This window comes from Hyaena hyaena, unplaced genomic scaffold (assembly GCF_003009895.1).
Source record: "Hyaena hyaena isolate Hyena2069 unplaced genomic scaffold, ASM300989v1 scaffold_192, whole genome shotgun sequence".
Classification (NCBI taxonomy): domain Eukaryota; kingdom Metazoa; phylum Chordata; class Mammalia; order Carnivora; family Hyaenidae; genus Hyaena; species Hyaena hyaena.
Window position 1 is genome coordinate 2,119,038 of NW_024080825.1, and position 22,233 is coordinate 2,141,270.

At 40.3% G+C, this 22,233-nt stretch overlaps 1 pseudogene; it reads left to right on the forward strand.

Moving 5' to 3' along the window:
* The first annotated feature begins 3,817 nt into the window (after nt 1-3,817).
* LOC120237878 lies at nt 3,818-20,933 on the forward strand (annotated as a pseudogene).
* The last annotated feature ends 1,300 nt before the right edge of the window (nt 20,934-22,233 follow it).

The window sequence follows — 22,233 nt, forward strand, 5'->3', positions numbered from 1 at the left end:
AAACAGTTATGGGAGTGGAAGAAGCCATACCAAAAAAAGAGTACATACTGTATGATTCCATTTATTTAAAATTCTGAAAAATGCAAACTAATGTACAGTAATAGAAAGAAGATTAGTGGTTGCCTGGAGAGGGACCAGTGTGGGAGAGTGATACACGGACCGCTACAAAGAAGCAGCAGGAAACTTTTGGAGGTCATGGGTATGTATCAATATACATGTGTTTGTTGCATGTATATGTCAGAATTGTGCACCTTAAACGTGCATAGCTTATCGCAGGTCAAACATACCTCATTAAAGCTACTTAAAAATGTATGTAGTGGGCACACTAAGTGATAAGCATATAGTGTGCCACGTTGTGCTGTAAATGTGCGAAATGCAATCCTCACCACAAACCGACCAGGTTGGTACTAGGATTGCTGCCTGTTACAGAGGAGGCTTTGTACGCCTTTTATTGGGGTTTAGAGAGGTAGTTCAGGTTACCCTGTTAGTAAGTGGCAGCCTGACCATACTCTCTCACTCCTAACCATGAACTTCTGGTAGAAAGACATGTAGAAAGTGCGAAGAGTTCTCACATTGTCTACATCCCCGTCAGAGAGTGTGGAGTAAGCAGTTCAAATGTTCGCGCCTACTTTTACATGCAAACATGAGGTTCGAAAAGATTAAGGTGACCTTTACACACCTTCAGCCCTGGGGGCTGTCGGTTAGTAGCGATGGGTCCCTACTCCTCACACCAGGACCCTGTCCACTGAATCACAAGGCTCCAAGTGGTGTTTAGAGACTTTTGCGTTTTGGTGGGGGTTTTTTCCCCCAGTCGGCCAAAGATCACATAGATGGAGTTCTTTGTGCTTATAGATGTCAGAACTCCCAATAACAGAGCGCTGTGATATTGGTGGGCATTTCCTTTGCAGCTGCCGATCAGGAGACAGGTGAGACTTGGCATTGACCAGGGTCACGGGGCACTCGAGTCCACGTAACACCTTGGGTTTCAGCGTCCAGGTGCTGGCAGGCTGCCCGCCGCCGTCCCGCTGCCGAGTCCCGGAGCTCAGCCGGGTGCCCCTCCCGCGCGGCTCCGCGGGGGCGACGGGGAGGCGGGACCGGGGACGCTCGCGAGGCGCTCCGGCGCGGCGCCCCCTGCCGGCGCCCTGCTCCCTCGCCCCGGATCCGGTCCGGGCGGCTCGGGGACTCCGGCCTGAGAGCCAGCGAGCACGCGGGCGGGCGGGCGGCGCGGCGCGCTGCGGGCGAGCGGGCGCGTCCTGCAGGGGTAGGTGGGCCGCCGGGCGCGGGCGAGCGGGAGGGCGCGGGCGGCGCGCGCGGGCGGGCCCCGGACGGGCGGGGGGCGCGCGGCGGGGGTCGGCGCGGGGGCGGGGCGGAGCGGGCGGGCGGGGGGCCCGGCGGCGGGGGCGCGCGCGGCAGCGCGCGGCGGGCGCGAGTCATCAATTATGCAAGGACTCGGGCGGCGCGGGGGGCGGGCGCGGGGAGCGCTCCAAGATGGCGCCCACCGCAGTCCCGCCCGCCGCAGCCTCGGCACCTCTGCAGTCCGGCCGCGCCTCCCGGGCCCCGCGCTAGGGCCGCCGCTGCCTCCCTCGCCGCCGCTGCCGTAAGTCGCCCCGGAGCCCCCGCCCCGGAGCCCCCGTCCCGGCGCCGCTGCTTGCCTGCCGGCTTTCCCTTCTCGCCTTGGGACCCCGGAGCGGGGCTCGCCCATCTCCAGTCGGGGGCTTTGCCGCAGAGTGCGCGGCGGGGCTCGAGGGGCCGTGGAGCTGGGTTTCTGCCCTCCCTGTTTTGGACAGGTGTTTGGAAGTCTTGCTTCCTTCTACCGTGTTTACCGGGGGTCCCTGAGGAGAGTTAAGGATCACCGGCCACCACCCCCATACACCCTCGCTCTTCTCGTCTCTTGGCTGCGTTGGGGGACACTGGCCTGGCCTCGGCACCCCTTCCGTGGTTGCAGCCCTCCCTCCCCCCATCTCCAAGGGCCGGGACAGAGTCAGGGCCCCTCGTCGGGTTGCACTGGGAAGGGCAGCGCTGTCGGGATCTTCCAACAGCAGCCCCTCAGCTCTGCCCCCTCCCCCATGTCTTACTGCATCCTTCTCCCCCAACCGGCTCCAGATCATTACCAACTGCAGAAGCCAGGAGCTCCTGGGTTCTTAGGGCAGCCAGGACTCCCTCTGCCCTTTACTCGGATGCGTCCGTCCCCCTCCTGACAGGGTGCTCTGGGGCTGTGTTGGGGGGCCCCCGGGACCTTCCTCGGCAGGCTAGGATTCCAGCATTAGGGAGTACATCACTTTCAGAATATCCCCCTTCCCCCACCCCCATCCCTACGCCACCCGATGCAGAGCCTGTTCCTCTCTTCCCTCCCCCACCTTACCACAAGCAGCAGCACCCTGGGTTTCTTAAGGTTTGGCTTACAGGACTGCCCAGCTCCACAGACCCCCTCCTCTCTAGTTCTCCCTTGGTACTTGGGGGGCCGCAAAGCCTCTGCATTTTTCCTCAGAGCTCAGCTCCATCCCCTCCGTGCCTGCAGCAACCACCGGTGGAGACTTGGCAGTTAACTTTCCGGGGTTAGACAGGGCTTTCAGACCCCTTCAGAGGTTCCCAGCTTAGAGGTGGGGTGCAGTGGGAATCATTTTCCAGTCTGACAAATAGGATTCTTCAAGCCATGCATTCCTTCCAACTACTCCACCCTGTGCCCTCTTCCTCACTTACACTGCAGTTTTTGAAACACGGGGGAGGGGGGGGTATACATTTTATATGGGGAGATTCCAAGATTCTCGGCCTCAATACTCCTCATAAAAGGATGTCACCTGTTTGGGGAGGGGGGAGAAACTTGGCATTGCATCTGGCTAACTCAGGGAGAGGAAGAAATAATTAGCATGGAGCAAGCTCTACCATACAAGGAAAATTCTTTTTAATGCCCAGTGGGGACCAGAGAAGCAGGAATGGAAGCAGGAAATGTGATTGAGGGCTTTAGGAGCAAATGGGGATAGTGCTTTTTATAACATTTTCTCAAGTTTGAACCTGGAGAGCCTTTAAAGAGGTATCAGTGTGTTAGGGCTGAGGGATGTTTTAGCTTTACAAGGGAGATTTCGGGTGTGGTACGCTTTCACTGTTTCACAGTCTCTCTGTACTTCTCTTTTCTCCACGTGCATTAGAAGATAATAGGGATGGGGGACTTTTTTTTCTTTCCTCAAAAAAAAATTTTTTTTGATGTGTAATGCAAATGGCTGGATAACGTTAACATCCGGTACCATTCTGGTACGAATCTCAGGGGAATCAGACTTAAACTGCTGAACGCTTTGTAGCACGTTGCCTGTAACCTGGTTCTTGAAATACTGCAGCATTTTTTCTTTGGAACTCATGACCCATAAGGCCTTCAGTTCTCCCTGAAAGAGAATTTGATTGCTTGGGAGGGGGGTGGTAGTGATGGTTTGGTATTCAGCAAGCATCATCTGTCCTAGAAATTGAGTCTCTCCCTGGGGAGGACTCTGAGCATGTTCTATGTTCTCAACGTCTGATTTAGGGTATGTGTAAACGTGTTGTGCTTCTTAGTAGGGCTGGCCGTGGATTTTGCAGAGCAGTTCTTGATAGTGCAGGCCAATTACTGGTTACTTGGGTTCAGTTTGAGAGGCAGCAGACTTAATATACCTTCGGTTTTCATTTGTGGTACTGTCAACTTTTATCAACGTAATTCAAGGATTTCATTTTAAAGTAATAAAGGATTATGAAGTAGAATATTGCATACTTAAAAACAAACACCCACACTGTGCTTGTTGCTTTCTTTGTAGGAGAGATAACGAATTTTTCTCTCTCAGCCTAGCTTGGGATGCCCGTGTTTAGGCTTGCACCAGGGTTTCATGCTGTGGTGCTGAAAGGACAGTTCCCTGACCAGCCCTGCCGGGAAGTGCGCACACGCCCAGACATGATTTGGGTTTTTCTTTGCTTTTGTGATCAGCAGGCTTTCTTGTAGATGTGTGTGTGCATGCGCAGCTGGGTTTATTCTTGAGGTTGCAGGCCTAGTTATCATATTTTATTACTCCCACATAACTCTTCATTTTGGCTGTCCCTCATGGAGACAGTGTTTTACAGGCTGCAACAGATTCATATGTAAGACATACAGTGACATTTTGCTGACTGCATTATTTCAGCACATTTCAATAATTTCACATAGCAAGGATCTGTTAATAATTATGGGGATTTGGTCTCCACAAGAAATAATCAGATAGCTTGCTAAGTTAAGCTGGATCAGAAGGGAATATTCTCTGGGTTGATTTGAACAGTGAGCTAAGAAAAGGAGTTGACACGGCAGAGGCCAGTGTGCAGTGCATTGTATCACTAAAGTAGACTTGTCAAAAAATTTATTTTAAAGTCCTAGAAAGGGAAAATGGTCATAAATTCAGCTCATATAACCTCCCAGCACAGGAATCCCCTTATGGGAGATCTTTGCTTTGAATACTTCCGTTGGAAGGAAACTTCCTACTACATAAATAGCTCATTCCGTTTAGGTCCTCCTATAATTGAAGTACTTTAATGTCACTGAAAAGATAACACATATAAAGTTAAAAGACCTATAAATCGGGGCTACATAAAGCCAAATAGCATTCTTGTGTTCATTACCAAGAAAAGATTATACAAGAAGTCTGCATCTGCTTAAAAAGCATTCAAAGATAGAGACATATCCACCTAAAGCAAGAAAAACATTCCATGAATGGAGAGAAAAATAATTATCTTTAACATTCTGATGTTATGTAACAAGTTCTGGAGGCACAGGCACGAATTAATGAATACTTAATTCCTATCGATTATATCTGAGAAAGAAAGTAACCCTGCACTGTATAGAAAGTGATAAAAATGCAAAGGTTATCCAGAGTGAGATCAGTTTCCATAATTATGAAAATAACACATACTTCTTGCAGAAAAAAATGTAATATATATAAGGAAAAAAAAACAGGAAAAAAGTCATCCTTAGTCTTAACTGTCCTAAGCAAAAACAGTTATCTGTGTTTTGTATATTTTCAGTCTTTTGTTTTCTATAGAGAGGGCAAGAAGCTCTTGGAAAAATTATCCAGAATAACAGAATTTTTAAACCAAACCTTTTAAAGTCTTAAGTTCATAGTCCACTACTAAGTCATTTAGGGATTTAAACACTAGATTGTTATTAATTTACCTTTTTTCTGAATCATTTTTAAATTTTCCAGAAAAAAACTGTCTTTAACGCGAAAGGATTCATTCCTGGCATTGGACTTCTGTAAAATCTCTTGATTTAAATATAGCAGGATAACTAGAGGAGTAAAGAAATCTTTCTTTTTTCTTCTTTCTTTCTTTCTTTCTCTTCCTTCCTTCCTTCCTTCCTTCCTTCCTTCCTTCCTTCCTTCCTTCCTTTCTTTCTTGGCTCCATACCCAGTGTGAGGATGTGAGGCTTGAACTCACGACCCTGAGATCAAGAGTCAGATGCTCTGCTGACTGAGCCACCCAGGCGCCCCAAAGAAATCTTTTCTTAATCAGTGAATCAACAGATATTCTCTCTCTGCACGTACTGTGTGTGAGGTATTGTACTAGGCACTAACATCTTTAAGTGACAAGAGCCAGCTTAGAAAATGATACCATGCTCCAAAACTATGGCTATTAAAATGTTGAAGGAAACAGAACTTTCATGCTTTTGGTGTACATTAATTGCTGAATGTGGTATGACACTGTTAGATCTAGCCTGGTAATTCAACCTAAAAAGCAATAGTTTGTACAGGAATAGGAAGTAAATGCAGGAAAAGAAAAGGCAAAGAAGAAACCTTCTGGGAAAATTTTCTCTGTTTCTTTGTGAAGTTATAAAGACATAAGCAGGACACACAGTTAAGTACCATCTCAGGAATTAAGGTGAAATGAAGACACAAGAAGGTTGCCATAGTTAACACCACTGAGAAAAAAAAGAAGCAGTATGGGGCTCTGGAGTTAGGCAAAACGAAGTTCAAGTTCTGACTCCGCTACTTATTAGCTTTGTGACTTTGGGCAAGTTATTTAATCTATTTGAGCTTCAGTGTTCTCATCTATAAAAATAGGAATAGTAATACCTACCTTGCAGGGTGTTTGTGGGGATTAAATGAAATCTCTGTTACCTTGTGGTTTCTGACACATAGAGCTCAATATGTATTTGCTCCTTTCCCTCTAGGGATTTAGCAGCTTAGTGCGTATTTATATGTGTATTTGATATAGTATATACATACTGTATTAAATTTCAGTAGTCTCAAAAGCAGACAGTTGCTTTGTCTTCAGTCTGGAATGGAGGACAGAATCCGCAGATACCCTGATTTGGATGGACATTGTTAGTGTAAAAGGAGAAAAGTTTTACTGTACAACTGCAGCACTGATCTCCACCACGACAGTGAGAATGCATTTACCAAAGTGACTCTTTCCTCATTCTAGAATAGACTCTTTACCCAAAAGAAGTGCCCTGGCACTGACCATCAAGCTGGCAGGCATCTGGACCTTTTTTAGCTATAGCCTGGGATCTGAAGGGCCCAAAGACTGAGGCTCCCCTTTATTTTTCCCTGAGCTGGATATTTTAATTATGATGAGTGATTATCAAGTTTAGAGTTTCTTTTGTCTTCAGCACCATTCTGGGTTTTCCCGTTGTGTTTGCACAGACTCATTTGAATGGGTCTCATATAGTTAGGTCTCAGAGCTGACCATTGATTGACTTTGGTAATTATGATATTTTGTTTTGTTATTTATCAGAACTCTTAAAATCCTTCTATCAGTTGATTGTTTGAGTTAGGTAAGGCAGATATTGTTCTACCCATTTTATAGCTGAGGAAACTGAGTATCCCAGAGCTTAAGTGTATTGTCCAGGGCTCCAGGACCATTAAGTCATGGAGTGCAGATGGGTACCCAGGTTGGTTGACTGACTGTTGCTTAAAGATGTTTTTCCATTAAGTGGTGTTATAGTCTGATGTTCATATAACCGAGTAAAGTGAATAATTTTGGTTTTATTTTAAGAAATTATCATTTTCCTAGGTAGCTAAACATATCTCAGTGAGTGGGAATAATGAAAGATTCTGGGATAGGCAGAGGGAGGGCAAAAGTACTTTTGATGGAGAGCATTTTGGAAGGAGGAAGAATGAGGGGAAAATGAACAGAAGAAGTATCAATAAATAGAATATGGATGAAAATAAGAGGTATTAAAGCAACATGTTTGTTTTGTTTCTGTAACTATCTGAGGTAATTTTAAAAAGCTCTTGGTATCTGCTTATCTTTCTTCATTTCTCTTGCACATAAATACACACATTTGGCTACTCCTCAGTGCTTTAACATTGCCAACATAAGTTATAACCAGGATGGTAGAGGAATTATGGCCTCTGCCGCCTGACTTCTTTGCTTATGTGCAAGGCTGAAATTGGTGTAGGATTGTATACTGGGGATTGATGCTGGGAAGGGTATTCGAGGTGGAGCAGAAAGAGTTCTAGGAGGCTCTTGGGCTAGAACAGCAAAGGTGAAAGTGGAGAATAGTTAAGATTTCCCTTAGGTCTATGGAGATGTGTCATATTGAGGAGAGTGGAACAAAATAAAAGGTGGTCGCGTAAGAGGTGCTCTCAGTTTGGGACTCAAGGTCTCTTGATCCTGAAAGGAGTCATTTGGGTTAGGGTAACTGAAATGTTAGCTGGAGGGGTCTGAAGCACTTGGATTTCACTGTTGCTTGTAGGGAGAGGCCTCTCATGTTCAGAGGCCTTCCCGCATCTGGAATGGAAAGCGCTGAAATCCCCCAAAAGACATATTAATGGGCACTTTTCATGTTTGGTTGATTAGTGCTGTTTTTATGCTGCAAAATCTTTTGAGTTCCTGGGGAGTAAGAATATTAGAGAAATGTAAGTGAATGTTTATTTGTCCAGGGATTGATTATCTAGGTTGTGAATTATACATGTCATTTATTTCCCTCCCCTTTCCTACATTTTGGGTATTTTACCGATCATTAGCATTTCCACTAGAATGAACTTGGGAAGGAAAAAAACGTCAAAATTAAAATGTGTTAAATTTTTAGATAGTGATTGATAAAGAAAGAGATCACAGCTACTTTATCAATGAAAAGGCAGTTCATTTTTCATCTGTTCTTATTCTGTTATTTTAAGAGTTCAGCTTTTTGAAGGCTGAAACTCCAAAAGCTAGTGTTCACTGGAAGAAAATGTGAAATACCATTTTTCCTTCATTTTACTGAGCAACAGTCCTGTAAATAAATAGGACCTAATTTATTACATGGTTAGTTTCTTGTTTCAGGAGGAACTCTTCTTCAATTAAGGATAATGTAACAAGCTTTTGCTTCACATTCACCATTGTCTTTTTGTCTTAGCAAGAAGCTGAATATAATGCTTTCAAATGAAAACAAATTGATGTATTATTATTAAATTGTGGAGAAAAATTGAGCAGGTTGCAAATGAGACGAGGAGAGCTTTCTCAGGAGTCATAACACTCAGAAATCCCATTTGCTGCAGAATCCTTGATTGGATTTCCTAAGATTTTGGTGAAGACTAAAGAGGCAGAATGTGTTATTTCTAGGAAAGATCCCTTGGAGATAATGGGCATTTTTAAAAATTTATATTGTGATAGGGAGAAAAGCATTGGGAGTGTGAGGAATCATCAGAGCAGAGTTCGAGAAAGTGTGGGTATGATTGCTATGAAAGGGACGAGGGAGTTTGGATGTGAACTTGGGAAATGGCTCATTGTTTAGGAGAAGGTATCTCCCCTCTGCAGACTCTTTAGGAAACATCTCTGTTGTACTACTGAACTAGACTGATCCTGATCTTCTGGATGGGGCTTGGAGCCTTAGGAAGGTGTTTTGTTTTTAAATGTTGTTTTATCCCTCTGCTAAAACCTTGCTGCAAATTGCTTTCTCTGTCTGATCCTTACATTGGAAAAGCTGAAGAATGTTTTCTTTAGAGCAAAAGATTTAGTAACATTCTTTTTTTTTTTAATTTTTTTTTAATGTTTTATTTATTTCTAGGAGAGAGAGAGACAGTGTGAGCAGGGGAGGGTCAGAGAGAGAGGGAGTCACAGACTGAAACAGGCTCCAGGCTCTGAGCTGGCAGTCAGCACAGAGCCTGATGCGGGGCCCGAACCCACGAACCGCGAGATCATGACCTAAGCGAAAGTCGGACGCTTAACCGACTAAGCCACCCAGGCGCCCCAGTAACATTCTTAAATGCTATTTTACTTCCCTGTTTTAAAAAAGGATTCTAAGTCATTTAATAGCAAAACTTTTTCTCAAAAGGCACTGTTGAAGTTCTCTCTTCCATTCTGTTTTGTGAAATATATATTTTACATTTGAGTAGCTAATAGAGGCACAGTGTTCAAAAATCAGAAGGTTCAAAGTTAATTTAAGTCTTTTTCTAACTGTCTCCCAATCATTAGTATGTACACCATAAAGGCAATAAGTATTACCAGTTTCCCCTGTACTTATTTAGGGATTTGAACTCTCATTTTAAATTGTCTGAGATCAATTTTTCCTTCTTTTCCTTATGATATGGATAATCTCTTATGTTTTATTTTTCTTAGTGACATTTCTTGGCTTATTTGAAGTAAAAAGTTAGTTTGGGCCAAAGTGGCCTTTTCCTACCAACTACATTGCTTTTTAGGGTTGAGAATTACATATGAAAAAAGTATAGAGGAAGACATGGCCTTGAGAATTATTGGTCTGTTGCTTTCTATGGGGAACTGTAGATCACCTACCCTGACCACACCAATCAACAGATTTTTCATGAGTAGTGACTAAGGGTGAGGCATTGTGACAAGTGTTGAAAGATACAGAAAATATAGACCTTATGTTATAGGAATGTATTTATTTGGTGAAACAAATTATAAACACAAGATGTTAAATAAGAAGTTTTCATAATGGTTCATGATAACAACTGTAAAAGGCTTAATTTCCACAAAAATGATATGGAATATAAGTAAGTTGAGTGTGTGGTTTTTGTTTTGTTTTGTTTTGGAAACAGAGAGCTTTAAGCTGGCATAATGAGAGACAGGGTGATAGAAGAAGTATGATTTGAGCAGGGCTTTATGGAATGGTTGGGTAAGACAGTGTGAGTCAAAGGAAGAAGGTGAGAATGCAGAGTATTTTGGGAGTGCAGTGAACAAATCAATTGGGCTAGGGTAGGAACTCCTGCCCCCCAACTGGCAGAGAAGCTACAAAAGATAGGGTAGAGGTAGGCAAACATTAATGATTTTTTGAAGTTGCATTTATCTTAGAGAACAGTGAAGAACAAAGAAGATTTTTGAGGGAGCACAGAATGACACATAATCAAAGCTGTACTGTAATGTGTTAGGAGGATTGGGCAGCAATGTGTAATAGGACAGAATAGAACAAGGAATGGACATCCAGTTAATTGGCTATTTGGTTTAGCTTTAGATGCATGGCGACGAGGGCTGGGACTAGGATTGTAGTGAGAAAGATAGGAAGGAAAAGAAATAGAATGTTATATATGTGTGTCACATGTGTTTAACTAACATTTTCCTAATGTAAGAAGTAGCTTATAGGAAGACTTCGTAGGACTTGATGAAAGACTACATGGGGAAGAGGGAAGAGAAGGAGTTCAAGATTTTTTTTTTGCCGTTTTAAAGTTTAGAGACATAGAAAGTCTTCTATTTAGAACATTTAGGGAGTTATGTTCTATAATACATGTTGGCAGTCTAGTCCAGAGCGTGTTGGTTAGCAAGCTATCTTTATTTCTAATTTTTTTAAGTTTATTTATTTATTTTATTTTTTTTTTAGTAATCTCTACACCTAATGTGGGGCTTGAACTCTTGACCCTGAGAGTTGGATTCTCTTCTGCCTGAACCAGCCAGGTTTCCCTATTTCTTTCTTTTTTTTTTTTTTAATATTTATTTATTTTTTGAGAGAGAAAGAGACAGAATGTCAGTGTATTAGGGGCAGAGAGAGGGGGAGACCCAGAATCCAAAGCAGGCTCCAGGCTCTGAGCTGTCAGCACAGAGCCCAACATAGGGCTCTAACTCCCGAGCTGTGAGATGATGACCTGAACTGAAGTTGGATGCTTAACCAATTGAGCCACCCAGATGCCCCTAAGTGTCCTATTTCTACTTTTTAATCCTTTCTCCCTAGAGAGCTTTGCATGCTTTCCTCCTCCCCTCCTCCTTCCCACCTTGAGATTTTAAAGTTTTCTTTAAGAGAAACCTAAGTGTTCCCACTTCTTTATTCTCTATGCTCTCTCACCAATAAAGATTACTTGACCTTTGTAGATCTCTGTCCTTTTCTTATTTTGGAGTTTTAAATTCTGTCCACTTATAGACAGAATTTAACATGAGGTCTTTTTCCTTGATATTCTCAACTAGCCTTTAGTTTTGCATATAAAGGAATAAGAATTATGCACCTTTTCATAGACCTGGTGGATGGCTGTTTTATACTTACTGAAACTCAGTGGCTTTCTTTCTTTGATCATTTGCTTATGTTCTATGTGCTTCATGAAAACCATTTGAAATTGCAGGCTTAATTAAAGGGAGCAACTCAAAGGATTCTAATAGGTGAGAGCAGAGGGAGAGAGACTTTATCAGCTGGTGGTGTTTCTTTTTATTTCGGGTATTGAATCTTGGGCTGTGGATACAAAATGTCAGACTTGACTTGCATAAACGTCTTTGGTGTATCTGGGGTACCAGACAGTGGCCAGTGGGCCCTACCTTGCAACTTCAGTGTACAGTGGTAGTTCAGAGCAAAGAGTGTGCTCAGGGAGCTTAGGTTCCGTTCTAGCCTTTGGTATTCAGCAAAGATCTTTGAATAAGAAAAAAACAAAGGGTGATTGGAACATCAGAACATGTGCATGGAAAATAACAGCATACACGTAAAAGAAAAGCAATTTAATACAATAAAATATTTCATTTAATTTGTTAATATTTTTTCCTTCTCACCACTAAAATTACTGAGTTCTTGCAAATTCCATTAGCGTTTGCCACAGTTTGCACTCAGACAGTTGGCAGAAGTCCCCATGGTTTGTGTGGAACCAATAGAGCAGGCAGAGTTCATGTACACGATATTAGTAAATCTAGCCCTCTCTTTAGCATGCAAAGCATCCTTACAATAAGTAATCCCATTAGGAGGTTCTCTGTGCAATGACAGTGTTAGTACCTGTTTCCTAGTTTGACCACTCAAAGCAAGTGATTAAGAACAGTTAAACAAAAGCCAGTCCAGGATGAGGAAAGGCTATAAAGACCTCTTCACTGAATGCTGGCAACCTGTTTTATTAATCTAGATGCTCTAGAGCAAGTAGTGTTTTGGTAGATTTGTGGATTTTTATTTTACTTTCCTTCTTTTGTAATAGTTCTTCCATATCCCTAGCAAAGGGAGCAGAGGGGTATGTAAGACCCAAGAAAGGCACAAAATGAGTGATTAAGTGTAGTAGGAAGCAAAGTAGAACAACCATATGAGTATTTCACTTACCTTATAAGCTTTCTTTTTTGCCTGACTCATAAGAAAAGTTCAGCCGTAAGTGCAGATGTGTAAGACTTCTTTCATTTTGGGATCTTAATATAGACTCTTGGCGTTAGAAATTGCTAGAAAGTTTTATAGTCAAAGAAAATAAGTACATCTTGTGTTATGAATGGATATCGAAGATATGTTATTAATTAGATCTGAGTGTTTTCCATCTTTAATTTTAATTAGACTACATCCAGCCTGACCCTTGGGGGCTGCTAGGTTCTGTTGCTGACCACGAGTAAGTCTTTGGTTTGTACTGTCCCCTGTGGGCTGTGGGAGCTGCCATGACTTTCACCTCCCACTCCTTAGCGGCTGCCTTGTGGCTTTCCAGTGGTGAGGCCTGGCCGTTCTGTGGGGAGTGTGACTTCTCTGCCTGCATGGGCTCTGCTCTGGAGCCCAGCTTTGCTCAGGATAGTGCTCAGAGATAGGGTGTTTGTTTCTTAAGAGCAATACATTTATCATTTTATCGCTCAGTGCAATCCGTTGCAAAATCTCAAGGGAAAAAATCCTCGCCAGAAAGCAGTGACACTTTTCTAGCCAGGATTATAGACCCATCAACTCCTTTTAGGTATTGCTTCTGTTTATAGGTGTTGACTTGTCAAGGCCTTTTTTTTTTCCCCCCTCTTCCATGGTTTACCCACAGAATCTAGTAAGAACTCTAGTTGTGGGCATTGACTGCTGACTTTTGGTGGTATTATAAAACCCCACTGTGGATCTGTAGAGTTCAGAGTATGGGCACTAGTCTAAATTTTGGGCAAGAGGGCATCTGATGTTTTTATGTATAAAATTTAGGCACCAGAACCCCTGTGATCTAGTTGTGACTTTGGGCTAATACACTCTGCTCCTGGGATGAACAGGCTTCTTTTTCCTATCTGGAAATGTATTCCTATTAGGGTCCTGTCACCAAATAAGGTCCTGTTTTCTTCACAAGAATAAGTCCCATAGAACTAATATTGGGGCACCTGGGTGGCTCAGTCAGTTAAGCATCCAACTCTTGATTTCAGCTCAGGTCATGATCTCATGGTTTGTGGGTTTGAGCCCTGTATCGGGCTCCTCACTGACAGTGTGGAGCCTGCTTGGGATTCTCTCTCTCTCTCTCTCTCTCTCTCTGCCTCTCCCTTGCTTGCATGCTCTCTCTCTCTCAAAATAAATAAATAAACAAACATACAAAAACTATTTGGAAAGCTTTTGAGGTTCTTGCTCATGTACGGCAAATACAATTTTTTCCTTTGAACAGCTTTAGTTATTTCTTCTTCTATTGTTATTTTTAAAGTTTATAAGCAGTACAGTTGAAAAGTTTGGTGTACAGTTCTGTGAGTTTTCACACATCTGGATTCATGTATGTAACCACCTCCACATTCAGCCTACGGAACTGTCCCATCACCTCAGAAAGTCCCCCCAGTACTGTCCCGTTGTACTGGCACTCTCCTTAACCCATAATCCTTACCAGCCACTGATCGGTTCCCCATACCTAGGGTTTTGCCTTTTCTAGAATGTCATGTAAATGGAATCCTACTACAGTACATACACTTTGGGACTGGCTTTTTCCACTTCACATGATGCTTTGGAGATTTGTCCATATTGTGTTTATCAATAGTTTGTTCTTTTTTATTGCTTAGTAGTATCCTACTGTGGGTTATGAAACAGTTTCTTAATCCACTCATTTGATGACTGGTGTTTGATTTGAGATGTGTCCAGTTCCAGGCAATTGTGAACAGTGCTGCTAAACATTCATGTATAGGTTTTTGTGTGAACCCAGATTCATATTTCTCAAAGATATCTCTAAGAGTGAGATTGCTAGGTAATACAGCAAGTGTATGTTTACCTTTATAAGAAACTGTGAAATCATTTTTTAAGAGTGGTTATGTCATTTTGAATTCCACCAGCCAAGTATGAAAGTTCATTTGCTCCATGCCCTCATCTGCACTTGGTTTCTTTGGTGAAGTGTCTGTTCAGATCTTTTGTGCATTTAAAAAATTTGGATTATTCTCTTAACTGTGTTTTGAGAGTTAAAAAAAATACTTTTATCCTGGATATAAGGTCTTTTATCAGATAAATTACTTGGATATATTTTCTCCTAGTTTGTAGCTCTTTTTTTTCTCTTAATAGTGTCTTTTATAGAGCTTAAAGTTTTCAACTTTAAGTCTAATTTGTCTATTTCTTTTATGGATCATGTTTTTGATGTCAATATAAGAATTCTTATATATGGCACAAAAGTGTTCTTCTCTGCATTCTTTTAAAAGTTTTATAGTTTCCCATTTTTTTATTTAGCTCTGTGATCCATGTGAGGTAATTTTTGTAAAAGGTATGAGATTTAGATCAAGGTTCATTTTTATTTAATTTTTACAGATAGATGTTCTGTTGTTCTGGCTGTTGCAAAGACTATCCTTTCTCTGTTGAACTGGTTTTGCACCCTTGTCAAAAGTCAATTGGCTATATTTGTGTGGGTCTTTTTCTAGACTCTTCTGTTCCACTGATTTATGTGTCTGCCCCTCTGCTTATACCAAGTATCTCAATTAGTGTAGCTTTATAGTAATTGTGTGATACGAGCTTTCTAGCTTTCTTCTTTTTCAAAATTGTTTTGGCTATTCTAATCCTTTGGTCTTTCTATATCAATTTCAGAATCAGTTTGTCTATATCCTGCAAAAACTCTTCCTTGCATTTTGATTAGAACTGCATTAAATCTGTAGATAATTTGAGAGTTGATACCTTAACTGTATCGTATATTCCAATCAATGAACATGATGTATGTCTTCATCTGTTTAGGTTGCATTTGATTTCTTTCATCAGCATTTTATTGTTTTCAGTATATAGGTTTGCACATGTATTGTTAGATTTATCCTTAAGTATTTTTTTGAGCTATTATAAATGTTTCTAGTTTGGATTTCAAGTTCTAATTCATTTTTAGGATATAGAAATATGAATTTTTTATGTCGAATTTGTATTCTACAACCTTGTTAAACTCACTTAATAGTTCTGGAAACCTTTTTATAGATTATGGGGACTTTTATATAGACAATTATGTCATCTATGAATAGTGACAGCTTAATTTTTTCCTTTCTAATGTATATGCTTTTTATTTCTCTCTTCCACCCTTATTATAGATTTTACAGGCTTCCAGTAGGATATTGAATGAGAGTGGTGAGAGTAGATATTCATGCTTTCTTCCTGTTCTTAGGGAAAAAGCATTTAGTCTTTCACCATTAAGTGTGATGGTAGTTGTTGGTTTTTGTAGGTGTTCTTTATAAAGCTTGGTTCCCCTCTATTCCTAATTTGCTGAGAGTTTTTTCAGGAATGGATATTGAGTTTTGTCAAATGCTTTTTCTGTATCAGTTGATATGATCATAGGAGTTTTTCTTCTTTAATCTGTTAATGTAATAGATTACACTGATTGATTTTCAAGTATTGAACCAGCCATTCATTCTTAGGGTAAACATCACTTGATTGTGATGTGTTACTCTTCTATAATGTTGGATTTGTTTGCTAATTTGTTGAGTTTTACATCTGTATTCATGAGGATATTATCAGTCTGTCGTTTTGTTTTTATCTTGTGCTGTGTTTGTCTAGTTTGGAGTATTAGGATAATGCTGGTCTCATAAAATAAGTTAGAAAGTGTTTCTGTTGATATTTTTTTGGAATAGAATGTGTAGAATTCCGTAAGCACTTCGTAGGATTCTCTAGTGAAGGCATTTGTGCCTAGGGGTTTCTCTGTGTGAAGGTTTTTAACTGCAAATTAGATTTCTTTTTTTTTTTTTTTATGTTTATTTACTTTTGAGAGAGAGAGAGAGAGACAGCGTGAGCAGATAGGGGCAGAGAGAGAGGGAGACGCAGAATCTGAGCTGTCAGCACAGAGCCCGATGCGGGGCTTGAACTCACAAACCATGAGATCATGACCTGAGCCGAAATTGGATGCTTAACCGACTGAGCCACCCAGGCGCCCCTAGATTTCTTAATTAGATATAGGACAACTCAGGTTGTGTATTTCTTTTGAGGTAAGTTTTGGTACTTTGTGGCTTTCAAATAATTGTTTCATTTATATAAGTCATAAAATTTATGTACATGGCATGTACTGTTCCCTTATTATCCTTTTAATCTGTGGGGGTCTATAGTGATGTTCCTTCTTTCCTTCCTGAAACTGATAATTTGTGTATTCTTTTTTTTCTTTGTTTGAGTAGAAGCTTATCAATTTTATCCATCTATTCAAAGAACCAGCTTTTTTTTTTTAATGTTTATTTATTTTTGAGGGTGGGGAAAGGAGCAGAGAGAGAGGGAGACACAGAATCTGAAGCCAGCTCCAGGCTCTGAGCTGTCAGCACAGAGCCCCATGCAAGGCTCTGAACTCATGAGCTGTGAGATCATGACCTGAGCCAAAGTCAAACGCCTAACCAACTGAACCACCCAGGTGACCCCAAAGAACCAGCTTCTAATTTTATTCATTGTTCTCTACTGTTTGTTTTTAAAAATGTTTTCTGTTTATATTGTTTTTCTTATATTTCTTTTCTTCCTTCTGTATGCTTTGAGTTAATTAGCTCTTCTGTTTTTGTTTTTAAGTTCTTTTATTTTTTGTTTTTGTTTTTATTTTTGCTTTGAGAAAAAGAGAGTGCAAGGGGAGAAGTGGCAGAGAGAGAGAGAGAGAGAGAGAGAGAGAGAGAGAGAATCCCAAGCAGGCTCCATGCCCAGTGCAGAGACTGACTCGGGGCTTGATCTCATCAAGACCTGAGCCAAAATCAAGTCGGACACTTAACCAACTGAGCCACCTGGGCACCCCTCTTCTGTTTCTTGTGGTTTTTTTTTTTTCTTTAAGAAGGAAGTTTAGATTGTTTGATACTTTCTTTTCTAATAGAAGTTTTTAATACTATAAATTTTCCTGTAAGCACTGCTGTCAGTATATTTTACAAGTTTTGATATGTTGAAATTTTATTTCCCTTGAGACTTCCGTTTTCACCAATTAATTATTTGGAAGTGTGTTGATGTGAGATTCCAGAGTCTTTAATTCATTGATTTCTAGTTTAATTCTATTAGGGTCAAAGAACATACTTTGTATGATTTTAGTACTTTTACACTTGTTAAGGTTTGTTTTACCAACCAAGATATGGTCTGTCTTGGTGGATGTTCCATGTGCACTGGAAAAGAATGTATATTCTGCAGTTGTTAGGTGGAATGTTCTATAAATGTCAATTATATCCAATTGATTGATGGTACTGTTCGCTTCTTCTGTTATCCTTAATTTTTTCCTTCTCTCTCTCTTTTTTTAAAATGGTGATTTGATTATTATTTAATTGCAGCATTATATTCTACATCTTTATTTTTCAGCTTTTTTGAAGTATAATTGACTAATAGGAATTGTGTATATTTAAGATGTATAACTTTATATTTTAATATCCTTGATCAGTTTTTATTTAGTTGTTCACTTGATTACTGAGAAAGGAAGATTAAAATCTCCAACTATAATTGTAGATCTGTCCATTTCTTCCCCTAGTTCTCTCAAGTTTTGTTTCATATATTTTGAGTCTCTTTCATTACGTATGTATACATTTAGTGAATTGACCCTTTTATCATTATTTAATGTTATTTCATCCCTGGTAATTTTCCTTGCTTTGAAGTCCACTCTGTCTGATATTAATATAGCCACTCCAGTTACCCATTGATCATATTTTCATGTATATATTTTCCCCTTTTAACCATTTTTTAATTTTGAAATAATTTCAGGTTATTAAAAGAGTTGCAAAAGTAGTACGGAGTTCTTATGTGCCCTTCACCTAGCTTTCCCTAATACTAACATCTTACATAACCTTAGTACATTTATTGAAACTAAGAAATTAGTATCAGTATTAGTACTCTATTAAGTAACCTCAGGATATTATTTAGATTTCACCAGATTTTCTAGTAATATCCCTTTTCTGTTCCATAATCCAATTCATACTGTACTTAGCATCCTTTTTCTTTTTTTTGAGAGAGAAATCGAGCATGCGGGAGGGGCAGAGAGAGAGGGAAAGAGAGAATTCCAAGCAGGCTCTGCACTGCCAGCGCAGAGCACGACACACAACTCAAACTAATGAACTGTGAGATCATGACCTGAACCAAAATGATGAGTTGGACGCTTAACCAACTGAGCCACCCAGGTGCCCCTGACAATCTCTCTCTTCTAATTGATGTGTTTAGACCATTTACATTTAACATAATTATTGTTTTCGATTCATGTCTGCCATTTTATTATTTATTTTCTGTTTGTTCCTTCTGTTTTGTGTTTGTTTTCCTTCTGTTCTTTTGGATTATTTGAATATTTTTTAGTATTCTATTTTAATTTATTTATTGAGTTTTTTTTTACTATCTCATATAGTTATTTTAGTTTTGACTGAGGATTACAATATACATACTTCAAAGTATTCATTCTACCTAGAATAGGTATTTACTACTTCAAGTGGAATGTAGAAACTTTAGCACCATTAGATTTACCTCTTTACCCTCTTCCTTTTATGTTTTAATTCTTATATGTATTACATCTACATTCATTGAAAGCACCATCAGACATTGTTATAATTTTTGCTTTTTACCACCATTTATATTTTTAAAAACTTATGAGGAGTAAAACTGTCTATTACATTTGCTCAGATATTTATCATTTCTATTGCTCTTCCTGCTTTCCTGAAATTCTAAGTTCTCCTTTAGTATCATTTCCCTTACTGAAGAATTTCCCTTAGCGTTTCTTTTGGCAGATGTGCTGGTAATGACTTCTTTTGGTTTTCTTTATCTGAGAATTTATTTCCTCATCATTTTTGAAGGATATTTTCCGTGGATTAAAATTTTAGGTTGGCAATTATTTTTTCCCCAGCACTTAAAAATCTTGTTCCATTGCCCTCTGTCTTCCATGAGACATCCAGAATCATTCACATTCCAGAATCATTCACATTAGTGTTTCTGTATAGTAATACATCATTTTTCTGATTATTTCAAGAATCCTTTCTTTGTTTTAGTTTCACTGGGCAAGAGTTTCTTTAAGTTTATCCTATTTGCCATGCACTGGGTTTCTTGAATGTAGTTTATGTCTTTTACCAAATTTGAGAAGTTTTTGGCTATTATTTCTTCATATATTTTTCCTACACCACACTATTTCTCCTTTCCTTATGGGCCTTTGATTATGTAAATGTTAGGTCTTCTGTATTGTCCAGTGGGCCCTTGAAGTTCTGTGTTTGTTTTTTTGTTGTTGTTTTGTTTTGTTTCTCTCTCTCTCTCTTTTTTTTTTTTTGAGATTCTTCCCCCCTCTGTTCAGCTTGGATAATTTTTGTTGGTTCCGTCTTCAAGTTCACCAACTCTTCTGTCATCTTAATTCTACTTTTGAGCTCATCCAGCAAATTTTTAAATTTCTGTTAATTTTCTAATTTAAAATTTTCTATTTGGGGGCACCTGGGTGGCTCGCTTGATAAAGTGTCCAACTCTTGATTTCAGCTCAGATCATGATCTCACAGTTTGTGAGATCAAGCCCCATGTTGGACTCTATGGTAACAGCATGGAGCCTGCTTGGGATTCTCCCTCCCTCTCTCTGCCCCTACTCCACTCATATGCAGTTGCTCTCTCTTTCTTTCTCTCTCTCTCTCTCTCAAAATAAATAAATATTTTTTCTGACAATCCTGCCCACCTTGGAGCTCATGGGTCTTCTGATTTTAGGCTGGTCCCAATGCTGAGCCCACAACACAATAAGGTGGTCAAGCCATGAAACCCAGGGAAAGGGTGCTATTATTCTAAGGTGTCTTGATCGGGATGAGCCACCAAAACCAACCTTAGCTTTGGAATATACATATGGAAGAAGAGCAAAAGGGCATAATATACCTAAAAATATTGCTCACTTTTGGAAACTAGTTGGAGGAACCTCTTTATGAACTTAAACAGCATACCCATCACAAGTGACATCTTATGGACATTTTATATTGATCTTGTTTTGGATCTTTCAAAGCCTTATGACCTTTGGCCCACCATGGAAAATCTGTTGCAAGCCACAAAAAGCCATGTAGATAAAATGATAATGAAACTGGGGAAAACAGGGGTGACTGGGTGGCGTCCGACTTCGGCTCAGGTCACGATCTCATGGTTCATGGGTTCAAGCCCCACGTCAGCCTCTGTGCTGAGAGCTAGCTCAGAGCCTAGAGCCTGCTTCAGATTCTGTATCTCCCTCTCTCTCTGACCCTCCCCTGCTCACACTGCCTCTCTCTCTCTCTCTCTCTCTCTCTCAGAAATAAATGAATCACTAAAAAACTTAAAAAAAAAAAAAGAATCTGGGGAAGACAAATTCTAAACCAGCTTCTGAAATGAGACAGAAGATATGGAGTAGTATGTAGAAGGACCATCCACTGAGTTGATTTTCAGGTTATTCCTGGAATTCTGACTCCCATGCATAATTAAAGATAACATCACAAACAACTTCCTTAGATTCTTATGTGGGATTGGAAATTCAACTGATGTGGATCAACTTGTTGACTAGAAAATTATAGCAATTTAATAAAACCTCAGTGAGAGCAAAACTGTAAAACAAGTAAACAAAAAATTTTGTCCACAGTTTGGTCCGTGTGTGTGTGTGTGTGTGTGTGCATGTGTGTGTGTGTTTTATTCCTTCGCTGGGATTATCTATGTTTCTGTTTACTTCAAGAGTGTTTGCCTTTATTCCTGGAGCATGATTATAATAGCTGCTTTAAAGTCTTTGATAATTTTATATGTTGGAGTTGGTGTCTGTTGATTGTCTTTTCCCTTGTGAGATGTTGAGATTTTTATGTTTCTTTTTATAACAGTTTGGATCTGTATCTTGGATATTTTGAATATTATGTTGTGAGACTTTGAGTCTTGTGTAAATTTTATAGAGAATGTTTCTGTTTGCTTGTTTTTTGAGCAGGCAACCAGTTTTGTTAGGTTCAGGCTTACCTGTCTTCTGTGGGCTGGGGTTTAGTATCTGTTCAATTTTCAAAGTATTTGCAGTGGTATTTGTGTCTGTTCCATGTGTGTACCAGCCAGTGGCCATTCTCAGACGTAGGCAGTGGCATACGCCATAGATGAGTTGTCAAAGCCTTTGGTGTGTGTTTAGGGTCAGATATATGCCATGTGTGGCTTAGGGATGAGCCCTGGAGTTCACATACGGCCTTTTTGAGCTCCCTCCTCTTCCCGTTGTTCTCTCACACTTAACAGATCCAAAGTGTTCTCCTTTTTGCTCCTCTCACTAAAAAGCTGAAACTTTAGCTTTCTGCTTTACTTTGAACTTCCTGCAATTACATTTCCTTGAGAACCAAATGGCAAGGGGATAGAGAAAGAAAACAAAACAATAGAAATACCCTCTATGCTCTTGGGATTGCAGTTTCTCTGGTCAGGGAAAAGGTTTTCCTACTTGGCTGCTGGTGTCATTGCCATTACTGCCTATTTGTTTTGGGGTAAAACAGGAGAGAACAAAAGAGAGAAACAAAATCGGGATTTTCTCTCTTTCTTTTCACCTGTAGGGGCTCCCTTTCCTGTTTCTTTGCACCAAAAATGGAGGTCTTGGAGCTCTTTTTGTCTGCACCTAGTATATAGTTCTGGGTTTGGGCTGCCTTCAAGTTCAGAAGAAGAAAAAAGGAAAACTCTCTGTTGATTTCATGATATTTTGAGTTTTGGTTTCTTTTCCCAGTCCTCTGGCGATCAATGACTTTTCAGTCATCAGACAATGCATTGAGTAGCCCTATCTAGGGATTCTAGTTGAGTCCAGTGGGAGAGAGTGGGTGGAGTGGACTTTTACTCCATCTTAACTGGAACCAGAAATT